This window comes from Takifugu rubripes, chromosome 13 (genome assembly GCF_901000725.2).
Source record: "Takifugu rubripes chromosome 13, fTakRub1.2, whole genome shotgun sequence".
NCBI lineage: Eukaryota > Metazoa > Chordata > Actinopteri > Tetraodontiformes > Tetraodontidae > Takifugu > Takifugu rubripes.
In genome coordinates, this window is record NC_042297.1 from 5,202,679 (window position 1) to 5,215,267 (window position 12,589).

General features: G+C 39.5%; 1 long non-coding RNA gene across 1 annotated transcript in view; it reads left to right on the plus strand.

Annotated features, from left to right (window-relative positions):
* The first annotated feature begins 2,485 nt into the window (after window positions 1-2,485).
* LOC115252122 (uncharacterized) overlaps window positions 2,486-12,589 on the plus strand; it is a 33,630-nt gene continuing 23,526 nt past the window's right edge. The window contains exon 1 of the long non-coding RNA XR_003890564.1: window positions 2,486-3,247. This is a non-coding gene — a long non-coding RNA (uncharacterized lncRNA). The remainder of the gene's footprint in view (window positions 3,248-12,589) is intronic.

Sequence of the window (12,589 nt, forward strand, 5' to 3'; positions counted from 1 at the left end):
GTGGAGATATAGCCCATCATTTTACTTTTTTCTGGAGGAGACAGGTTATCTTGTGTCCCTGACACGATCATGAATCGTCTTGACCCAAATAAAGCCCTACCAATGCAGATCACCTCTGTCTGCAGACAGGTGCTCTAAAGGTGATCTCACCACTTACATCAACTCATTGTCCTTCCTGGTAAATGAGGGCAGCAGAGAGTGTATGAAGTTAAAATGTGTCAAAGAGTTTTGGCTTGAAACCTGATACATTCATATCCTGTATATCAACTTCACATAACAAAATAGCACTCTCACACCCAGAGGTCCCTGATTTATTCTGGCCATTGTAATTTATTAAACTGTTACACATACCCATTTATCATAATCAATCTATGGGCAGCTGGGCCAAAAGAACAGTTTTAGAATCCAGCTGAGTTATTCCATTACTGAGTCTCGAAGACATTTGAGGAGGAATACATGCAAGTTGTACCTCCGGGTTCTATTTTTATGTTGCTGTAATGAATCGTTCATTACATAAAATCTATAGCATACAAAATCATCTGTGGTTTAAAGCAGAAAATAAAAAAATAAAAGATGAAATTAATTAAGTGGGAACATATAAACATATTCCTAGCAACAGATCAAGCGAAGCAGCTGTTGAGAACATACAGAGATTAAGTATTGAAAACAACACGGCCGCTGTGTTGTGTTCTCATCAGACAAATCATGACGTTTGTCTAGAAATCAAAAGATGTTCATTTATCCTATTCTGCACTCTTTGGGTGCCACATAGCTGGCAAGAGCCTGCTGCGGGCAGACTTTGAATCTATTGATTATGAGTAACATCAGAGTTGGATGAGCGATGAGCAGTGAGAGGAAAGAAAAGATGAGTGTGCCATGAGGGGGTTGTTTGTCTTTCAGCCCAGGAGATATGTCTGGATTCACAACCTCCAAAATTCATCAGAAAGGTTGTATTTAACACTACATTTTCATTAAAGTTCATTACATAATCACTTCCTTTTAAAGATTCTGGAAAACAAATCCTTTGAATTTGACATTTTCTTTCCTTCTTGTTAAAAGTATCTCACTGGAGTTGTGCACAGTTTAGGAGAGTGCATTGTAATGGGTCTCAATTTGATAAAGGCCTAGTGAACTGTTTCTCTTCAATTATTTAAATATAGAATAAAATGTCCAGCTAATTTCAGATTCCATGTCCTTAGTAGCAAACTTATTCACTGCCCAGTATATTTTTCACCCTTACAGATGCAAAATAGTTCACACAGATCGTTTATAACGATGTCTGTGTAGATTCTCAATCATCCAGGTCATCGTTATCCAAGATAGTTTTCTCTGTCAAATGGACTGTGTTTCTTTGACGATTGTTTATCACATATTTTCTAACCATGATACCACACGCAGTGTAGGACTCAGAGTCCCAGCGGAGTGGGGCTGCAGCTGCTGTTCTGGTGCTTCTCAGATCTTCAAGACTTGGGCGATGTGTTGGCCCACTTACATACAGTTTTCTGAGTTAAAAAGCCTCTACAAAAAGACGCTGCTTGTGGTACAGTGGATAGCAAAATGCTTCCTGTGGGTCTGAATTAGTGTTCTTGGACTTGTACCCAGAGTCCCTGCAGCCTCTGAAAGCTGAGAAAAGACATTTTCTTTGCTGCCTAACACCAGCAGAGGGGGATGTGCTCAAGTCACGAACAGTGTCAGAGCTGTGTGTATGAACAGCCACACCCTGAAATAGGGAGCGACTGAGAAAACCCTTTCATGGATTAATGCTGCAAATGCTTTTAAATGTATTTGAAAGAAACAGTAATTTGACATTTGCTCTGAGGATCTAAATTTTAAGTTTCATATTTGAAAATTGAAAGTAAAAATGGTCATGTGGATCGAGCTATTTGATGTTTTCAAGATAAAAAGAAAGGTTAAGAAAGAATTCTTCGGGACTTAATGAATTATGCACATCCACTGTCTTTTGATATAATCCCTCAGGGATTTTTTTAAAATTAAAGCTTTAATATTTACAGCGCATGCGTCTGTTTTAAAAAAAATGAAAATGTAATAATGTGTGTAATAATAGTGTGCTTTAGATTACGATAATTGCTGTTCATTGGTTGGGTGCTGTACTTTTTTACACAAGACTATTTGGGTTAAGGGCAACTTGTAGATGACAAGGATAAGACCTTGAATCAGTGAATTTAACAATCGCGGTGAAATCGTTTTAAGGACAGCAACACAGAGAAAGCGGGCTTCTAACACCCTGCAGATGAATTCTCACAACTGGGTGTGTGCCACATCCCCAGAAATAATCCAGATTTACATCTGAAGTACAAATTCTGAATCCAGCTTAAACAAATCACAGGCAGATGTGCCCAGTAATTTGCAAAATGTCTGGAAATCATCCACAAGCCAATCCCACATACGCAACTGCCGTTAATATTAGTTAATAACTTATTCATGATTGATTAATATGGCATATCTATGTGGCGCATCTCTGATAACAGGTCTCGTTAAACTCTGCCGCCTCTGCCGTAGCTTTGTTGCGTTTATTAGAGCTGCGCGCATCCTTTCGGGGAGTATTCACTTGCAACGCGCCACGATCCTGTAATTTGGTGAGGGAAGACTCATATAATAACGACGAGACAGGGGCTAAGCTATATAAGACGAGTGTTCAGTGAATTTAGATTTAAGGAGACACTCATCCTGCTCCCGGCTCAGACTGCTCCACTCCCGCGCCCAATCGAGTCGCGGGAGGAAATCCATCGCCCCATATCTATCCGTATCAGCATCGCCTTGAAGACAAAGAGATCGCAGCGAGTGAAGATGTGCTCCAAAGCCAGGAGAAGCTAAAAGCTGAGTCTTAAACTCGCTACTGCTGCATCCGTGTCGCCGGGGGGGGAAACTATAGGCACCGGTCCTTGGAGATCCTTCAGGGATGCTCGAAGATGTGAGTAAAAAGCGAGAGGATTGGTGATTGGTCGTACTCAATGCTGTCGAGATCGGGTACGACGAGTTATGTTTGCCTCAGCCAACGCATCAGCGAGGTGGCATCAAACTTGAAGGCAGCGTTGTTTTCCGCACAGTGGACGCGTTCACGGCGTCAGGGAGCAAACTTGCATCATTCATTTCCTCGTTCAAGAGGCAGGCGCGTTCTCCGTGGTGCTGAAACAGGGAGACTCATCAAATATAGGAAGAGGGAGAGGCTCTCACTTCATCTGCTGCTTTTGTTCTTAGCATCGTGGCATTCGGGAGCTTCAGTAAGGTGAGTTCCTGACAACCATTGTTCATTTACATTCACGGATGGGCTAAAACTTTACATTTTGGTCTATTGTGCATGTTACTGTCCTGTATGTGTAGGCTTAACTGGAAGTTTCAGGCACTGGGTTACCTGTAACTAACTCATGAGTTGGTTTAGTTTCCATTTACTGTGGAAAGAACTGACCCATTGCTGACCTGTTGATCTCACCCTTAATAAATTCTGAACCTAAAAAAGCTCACTTGGTTTACAATCAGCTGCGTCAAAACACATCTGATGTTTAATACTTAACGATGTGCATTGTCGTTCGGTATATGTATGTTAGTATTAACCTCAATTCAAATACAGATAATAATTATGGAATTGATGATGATGATGATGAAGGTGGTTGCTGCTTTGAAAGACAGCCATTGTTTTTTGTTGAAGCTCTTTCTTACCACCCATACATTGAGACAAAGATCAGATCTTGCTCTAAAATAGCTGTTAGCGACAATAAGACGTGGTCCACTTATATTCGCTGTTTAATGCAACCCGAGGCTGCTACATGAGAAAGTGCTTTGTTTGGGGAGCACATACAGAAAAGACTGTTAATATCAGCGATTGAATGGCTCAATTTGCCCCTGTTTCATAAATAAATGCACATACAGTTATAACACTTTTTCTTTTTAAACTCCATTTTATGGAGGTCAGAAATTCTATAAATAAATAAAAATTGTTGTAATTGGCTACAAGGGTCACTGCTCAATTCAGTATTTATTTATCAGCTTCTATAAATTTTGAGCCCACCGTGTGTAGTGTTCACTCAGAAATTGGAAAAGATAAAGACGGACTTTGTGTGTGGACTTGTTCTGGCCACAGGGGACTGATGTGTTCACTGAACTACAAAAATAGCCACTGCATTGAAGCTGGCCCAGGCATGTGTTTTGTATTATGTCATTTTTATTTCACAAATAATTTGCTTCATCATCTAAATTAGATCATTAAGCTTAACACTGACTTTCCCGTTCTTGCTCCTCTCAATGCTGTCCAGTAAAATTCAAGGGAAAACCGAAGGCCCAATACAAACTAAAGTCATGTGTTATTTCATGATTTTAATTTTTTCCAAATGCATTATGGATTTTGGTAGTGAGCTCAGAAGGAATGTGTCAAAGTTGAGGATCTGCAGGATCTTAAACAGTCTTGTAATTGGAAGCACTGTGGCTTACTTGCTAATGAATTACCCCATCAAGCTGAGACAGAGAGTGGGTGTCACCCAAGCAGAGCAAAACCCCTTTGAAGTGGGGAATTCATGAGTGAATGACTTGCGGTTATTTTCAGAGTTCACAGAGCCAAACACACTTTTTCCAGTTCTTTTCAGGGAAAATTTGCTTTACTAACCTTAAATCCATACAGCTTTTGACAACGGGAGCGTCTGCACTCCAAAAATATCTACCTTTCACTTATGTTTGCATATAAAATAATCTATTTTTCAACAGATACAGTAGATCTAAAGCCTTTTCCTTGCTGAAGCTAATTGAAATGTGATTTAAATGTATGAGTTTCTTTGGCTTTATAACTTGTGTGGTCCCAGTAGAGAACAACATAGTGTAGACATATAGCATGCTTTTAATCATATTTGTAGACATCAGATTTAAATGGAAAAATCCATACAAGAGACAGAGCTATCTTAAATAATGTGAGGAGCTTGAATTAATTGATTAAGGCAGACTTAATCTAAACTGAAATAATTTGAGATCCCTCCCTCATGTATTGGAAAAAGGCTGTGATGAGAACATAAACGAGCTATAATTGCTAGGAAGGTTTCTCAGATGCTTTAATCAATTACTGTGCCACCCGCCATCTGAGAGATGATGAGAGCAGGTGTCATTGAGTTAGAGTGAGGTTTCTTTGAGGTGGGAAAAGTGAGACTCAATGACTTCACTCAGCTGGGTCACTGGACACACATACACAGCAGAGCTTTGACGCGTATAAATTGTGCTTGAAGATGCTGCAAAAAATCCTGGGAGGCTCAGGGGCTGGCAAAGGACCAGCAGAGCGGGGACATTGCACTCCAGATGGCCAAGAGAGGCCAGAGAGGAAGAGAGATGTCCAAGCCTAGCTGGGAGTAAAGGAAGGGGGGGGGGGGGGGGGGGAGGTAGTAAGAGGAAAGGAGGTGTGGGAGGAGAAGAAATAAGAGAAAAGATGAAGGAGCTTGTATGGTATGTGCATGTGTGTGTGTTGAATGAGTGACAAGGAAGCAGGAAGGGTTGGAGACAGAAAATGAAAGAGAGAAATAAAAGTGCACTGTGTGTGGGAGGGAGAGAAAATGAAACTGGAAGAAGCGAGTATTTGTGTGTCTCAATGTTTGTACGTGATTGCAGGGAAAGTATTACTGTGAGAGAACAGGCAGAAAGGACTTTAAAGAAAAAATAATCTATAGGCGAAAATAACAGTTTAAAAGAAGAGCTATGGAATTTCCTGTATCAATATTTCATTAAGAATTATCAGAATATTATCAGGCATGTTTCCACTGTGGGACTTCCTGGTAAATACTGCGAGGAGGAATTTTACTGGAACCTTTTAGCTCATGTCCTCATGTCCTCTTGATGATCACATCGCTGTATGGTAGGACCCCTCGGTGACATTGTGCAACAGGTTTGACATTGACGTCACTGGGGCCGACCACCAAAGCAAAAATCATTGCAAAGAAAACAACCGGGTAACATGGTAAACATGGAAGGAGATTAGGCAGTGTTATTCTAATTCTGTTTTTTTGGTCCAATCTTCTGCTGGCTTCCGCCTCATATGGTGTTCTAGGGTTAGCCAATCAGCACTAAGCAAACCTCAGGGCCCATCTGAGTACCGACCCGGGAGCAGGGCCTCCATAAGACTCTGCAAAAGTTCCTGTAAATTCAGGGAAGTTTCCTCCAGTGAACACATGCACCAAAAGCTTCATAAAATGATCCCAAAGTTCCTCCATTTGAAAGCGCCGGTTGTCTAGTCCCCAGTTAATATTGTTTATTAGCTGATGAACGTTTTTCTATTTCAAATTAACTTTCTTTTTTAGGTTTTCTGCATCTTTACTTTAAATTATTTTTGACAAAAGAGACTTTTTTTTAAATATAATTCCCTGACATTTTAGTCTAAAATATAAGTGTGAGGTCACAACTGTATTTCAACAGCATAATTCCTTCGGAATAAAAATCATTGTTGGCTTTGTGTTTTGTGTGGAGAGACATATAATTAATACTAATCAAGGTACTGATAACGTATAATAAGGTGTGTAGAAAATTACAGTTATACATAATATGAGTCATACCAACTTTGTGATCTATTTCTTCTCTCTTCTGTTCTTCTTCCCTTTTTAAAGCCACCTGAGAATAAAAAAAAACATTGCAGGCACACACAGCAGCTTCTCAGAAGCAACTTTGTCTCACTGTTTCCATTTACAAAGTCACTAGAGAACAGACGGGGAGAGAGAAAGTCTGCTCTTTTCACTCAGCCACATCTGCTCTGTGATGGAGTGGAGCATGATCTGCACTTTGATCACAATAAATTATTCCTCTTCTAGGCTATAAATATGGTGTGTCTTCAGTAGCAAGGCTTTCTCCACCTCTACTTAAACAGGGAATCTGCTTGCCTCAAACTAGCAGAGTAGTGTTCTCCTGAGCGGGCCACTGTGGGCATACTGCAGTTCAGCTCTGCTTCCTTTATATATAACAGCCCTCTCCTCTCTTATGGTTGCTTCTAAAATCAAAAATACACTTGCTAGTGGATAAAATATCCACTTTGAGTGAGTTTCCAAAAAAATTGCAAACTGTGTAAATAAAGTATTTTCACACATAGAACAGAACACCAGTCTTGATTTCATGACACTTCTGTACAGGTTTGATTTTAAAGCCTTGAGTTGTTTTTAGACTAGGATTTACAGTATTTTATCAGTCTAATAAAAAAAAAAGAAACAGGAATACCACCCACCCAGATAGAGGCAAGGATTAATCTTGGCCAAAGATCATTCGTTGGTTTTCTTATGTTGTTTTTTTATGATTTCAGTCAATAAAGAAAGTGTTTGATGTAAATGCATAACTTGAGGAGTTTCTGTTGAGCAACTGTGCATCCTTTCATTTTCTCTCTATAACTTAAGTAACAAATGAAAAAAGACATTTCAGAGAAGCTTATTGTTTGTGTTTATCCCGTGATTTACATCAGATTCCTAAACTCGTAATGTTTTGTTCTCTTCCATTCTCTGCATGTGTTTATACACTTTACACAATATGTTCCTCTGTTCTAAAGTAGATTTACACAGAGAGAAGAACACCATTCTTGATTTCATGCAACTTGAAATTCTGTACCGGTTTGATTTTAAATCCTTGAGTTGTTTTTAGGCTAGGATTTATTTGATCATTCTAATACAAAACCGGGAATACCACCCACCCAGATAGAGGCAACTAATCTGAGAACGCTTGATATTTCATTTCCGATTCTCAGAAGGATCTGACTACTAACAATTGAGTGACTTGATCAAAATGCTTCTGATGTGTCAGGAACAATCTTCTGCACAATTCTTATATAAGGACAAATAATAACTACAGGCTGTGCCTTTATGAAGAAAAACATACACCCAACCTAGTGGTGTTTATATGTATATACTACATATTCCAGCAGGGAAAATAGCTTCCCATGCAACCAAATGTCAAGTTTTGAAACTTGTTTTTCAAAACCCTAAATGTTTCTAGTTAATAGTTCTTCTTCTTGCCAAGGTCAACTCACATCCCCTTTGGGTTTTTTTTTTCCCTTCCTGTTCTTGCACCTGTCACATGATCCAAACCTGAAAATGGAAATAATTGAGATTAACATAATGCTTGAAGAAAACAACATGCAGGCACAAATAAAAATAAGTTATTTATATAATGATTGTACAGAATGTAGTATATTTTGGAATTTGGTGGTTATTATGAAATTTATCTGGAAAAGTGGGTCCATTTCTCTATGGAGTTATGAACAGCTGCATGTTCATCATTGTTGGACAGCAATGAAAGATGGCTGCCAAGCTAATCCCATCAGAAATTATGTGACCTCAGCAACAAGAAAAGATCTTCAATAGACAACAACAGGTCTTTTTTTCCTAGTATTTCTCTTCACAGGTGCAGGTTCAAACAGGTTTTTAAACATCAGTTGACCTCGTCAACAGAAAGAAAACAACTAGAAACCATTAAGGTCCTAAACAAAAAACAGGTTTCAAAAACATGTCATTTGGGTGCATGGGATGCTATTGTCTGGATAACAGGGATGTGGTTTCCATTTTTAGCACCAAATCCTGAGTGCTTGTATAATTTTTTTTGGAATTCTCTCTGCAGCCCATTCACATCGATTCACCTCACCTGTCAAAGTACGATGCTATTAACACATCACCTGTAATGGGAACAAAAGGTTAGCCCTTAATTATTCATTCAGGTTGTCAAACGATGCTCACAGCTGTTATTTAGGGTGGGAGAGTCCTGCTGAATAATTCAAGAGCCAGTTTTGCTTTCTCTTGAAAAACCAGCATGTTGTAAGCAGTTATGAGAAGCTCATCTTGGCGTGAGTGCACTCTCGTCACTCCTGAGCTGACTTTGGCTGTCAATACAGCATCAGCATGGCTAGCACAGAATGTGGCTGGGACTTGTGTTCCTCCTATGTCTGTGGGCGTCCTCCACACAGCGACAGGGAGCTGGCGTCATTTTCTTCAAAACTACCTTGTTGCCATAATGAGTCTGCTGCAGTGGATCTTAAGGAAAGGGATGACTTCCCCTCATTATAGTTATTCTCCTCTGTGTAGGAATTTTGGTACACTTGTCACATACAGTATATCGCTCTTAAGCTGATCTTTAAAGATGTAGGGTGTTTTTATTGCATCTGAAGAGGCAAAAGGACATATTAATACTATTAAAGTCCTAGATTGAGTCACTTCCATGGAAGGATTAGACAAAGGCAGAATAGCGCAAGGAGAGAAAGTGAAAACAGTCATCTTGTTATTTGCAAGGCTGGAGCAAGACAGAGTGAACGTGTGTGTATAAGAGAGACAGAGAAAGTGACATAGCACCCTTATGCCAACTATGCCATCCCTGAACAATAACAGAGGTCCAGATCCACTACATGTCTATTGAGCAGTAGTTGGCAAGCAGCCCAGAGGAAATAAAATGAGGAGCGTGTTTGTCATTGTTAATGCAATCAACAGAATGACCCCATCGTTCTACAGCAGCTGTCTCACCGCTGGCGGTACTGCAGCACAGTAGATTATTTGGATCGTCTCTGCTATGCAATTACACATAAGATAATGATACAAGGATCAAAAGTTTTTCAAAGACAAAGTCATTCAGATACTTTTGCTGAACATAACTTTTTTGGTATTCTGTTGTAGTAATGAATAGTGAAAAAAATAAAAATAGTCATACAAGGTTATGATATACAGAATAAGCAAGAATCTTTCTTGCTTTACATGCATAATTGTTTGGAATTAGCGAAATACACAATCAAAACTGTAGATACACCCACATATGAGTATATTAACGGAACAGAAAAATGATTGAAAATGCAAGACTCAATAATAAACAAAGAATAGTCAGCTTATTGCACTGATCATTGCTTTTCACTGTATCACCCATCTCTTAATCATTATCTATTTTATATATAAAAGGCTTATTAGAAATGACAACTTCTCCTTTAAATGTGTCTGTAAACGGCTCAGATCAGTGAAAACATGGTAGCCATGTCTTCGGTCTTTTTCAGCTGTTCCTAATATGAGTAATATACCCAGTAGGCCAACTGCCTGAAATTTTACCATCATCTCTCTCCAAGTTACCATTCGGCCACATGTGTCAGGACCAGATGACGTTCCACTGTCATTGCCATAGATCCTGGTGGTGTGAACACGATGTCTCGCTTACTCTTGTATAAAGTCTGATGTCATCCATGTCGAGGAGGCGGCTGATAGTTTTGTAAAATCTGCTGTGTGCCTTTGGTGGGTGCACTACGGTAAATGCTCCGCCAATTGATTAGCGGCACAACTACGCATAAGGATCCCCTAAAATGGCGCTGGTCAAGCAAGACGCGTATGAATGAGGCTTACTTTAAACTGCAGGCCATCGAATATGCGGCTGAAAATGGCAATCGAGCAATCTTAGAGTTTTTGCTTTATGAGGCGGCGGCAGCTTTCCATACGCGCGAGGACTGTTGCGCAGTGGCTGCCCGCGGATTACCAGGAGAGGGTGGCCATCTTCCACACCTATTGCCGCGGCAAAATAACCGCGCCCAGCCACATCACCAACATGGATGAGATCCCTCTGACTTTTAACATCCCTCTGACCCACAAAGTGGAGAAAAAGGGACCAGGAGGGTGGCGATACGTACAACGGGGCACGAGAAGTCGTCGTTCACCGTGGTTCTTGGCTGCCACGGAAATGGACAGAGTGCTGGATGACGGAAGGCGAACACTCCTTCACAAAGACTATGAGGCAGCGGCGGGCAAGTTATGCCACCATATGCGGGTGGATTGTAGACGCATGAGCTATGATACCGTCTTCATGTATTGTAAGAGCTCTCATAAAATCAACGCTGAACCGGAACCGGTCGGTGAGTCGAATTCAGATGATTAAGAAGAGGAATTCGGCATGTTGGACATTGAAATAGTGCAGCTGTTTAATTCAGATACAGAAGATGAAAACTTTGATGGTTTTGTGGAAGAAGAATGAATATTTTGTTCAATAAATGTGTCGAAACTCACTGTTTTACTTTCCGTTTTTCCATTTTTTACTGTATGTTTCAGCATGCACCTAATAATACGGTGTGCCTTGTGTATGTTTTAAATACAGAAATAGCACCCATAACTGAGACTGCGCCTTTTAATACAGTGCGCCTTATGGTCGTGAAAATACGGTAGTTGCCCAATGTTGGGTGGTTGTGTTGCAGCACTAACTGCAAAAACACTTTTTAATCAGGTAATAAGGAATGACATGTGCCCACATTTCTACATGAGTATTGAAAGAAGACTGACAGATTACTCCCAGGTTCCAAAACTGTGGCATATTAAGAAAAACTGAATTAAAGTTTGATATGTGCCATCACTTTTCAGTCAAGTTGTTTCTGACATAACATAGCCAGTTTGAATTAATTTAATGCACTTTGATATGGCGTACACCTGCCTTTTAGTGCATTAAGCACAGGGGTATTACAACCTTCACGTAAGTGCTTTACATTCAATTTTGATGAAGGATGATGGGGATAAATAATTCAGACCGTGTATCCGACTGTGAGCTCAGTGTTGATGTCTTGAAAATAATTGTAAGAGTTTGGGCCCTTTGTGAGCCTCACATGTTTGCTTGCATGCAAAAAATGCTGAAGAAGAGGTTTGCACACAGGAGGACGTTTTTTTTTTCATTGAAACACTTGCAGCTTTAACAACAATCTCAATACTATGTGCTGGTCAAGTTGTTGAACAAAGCTTGTCAAAATGCATGTTGTTTTTTTTTTTACCTTTTAGCTGGAAAACTGGAAAACTGGAAATTATGGTGTACATTTTAATTTTTTGAATAATCATAGACAAACAGATATCCAGTGATTATAATAATTATCCTTTGTTTATGCTGGCAAGTAAATTGATGAACTATGGGCCAATCTAACCTGTATTTTTTATATATATATATATATATATAAATACAAGTACCAGCAACACGGACACAGAGAACACACACTTGTTATGGCTGGCAATGAACTCCACCACCTTCTTGCTGTGAGGTAGTCGTGGTAACTACGATCTGACTTTTCCCAAGATTAATTGTTCATTTACCACTTTCATTCAATAATGACAGTGTTTGAAATGTCTTTTTTTATTTGATACTTCAGAAAAGTTAGAGAGAGGAAATGAAAGGATGCATTGTCACTCAATAGAAACTCATTTAGTTAAACATTTACATCAGAGAAACGTATTAATTGTGTTTACTTCGTGACTTACATCAGGATTCCTGAACTCATAATGTTTTGCTCTGTTCTATTCTCTGCAAGTACAAGGAAGTTTGTTATTTTTATTTTTCAAGGTGGCTAAAGCAAGTTCTGGCCAGAACATTTCATATTAGTGTGCAGAACTCAAGTAATTGTCATATCTTTCAGAGTATGTATGGAATTTTAAATCATCTCAGAAATATGATTTTTGATGTAAGAGATATATTAAATTATTGGCTGAAGTACTTGTAGACTGGAACTGGTGGGTGGCAAGGCAGCATCATGGGTGTCGTAAAGGTTGCGAGTAGAAATTGCAAAGTTACTCACATGTGAAAGTGAGTAAACTGCAGCTACAGGATTAAGCATGTAGCAGCAGCTAACAGTAATCCCAGA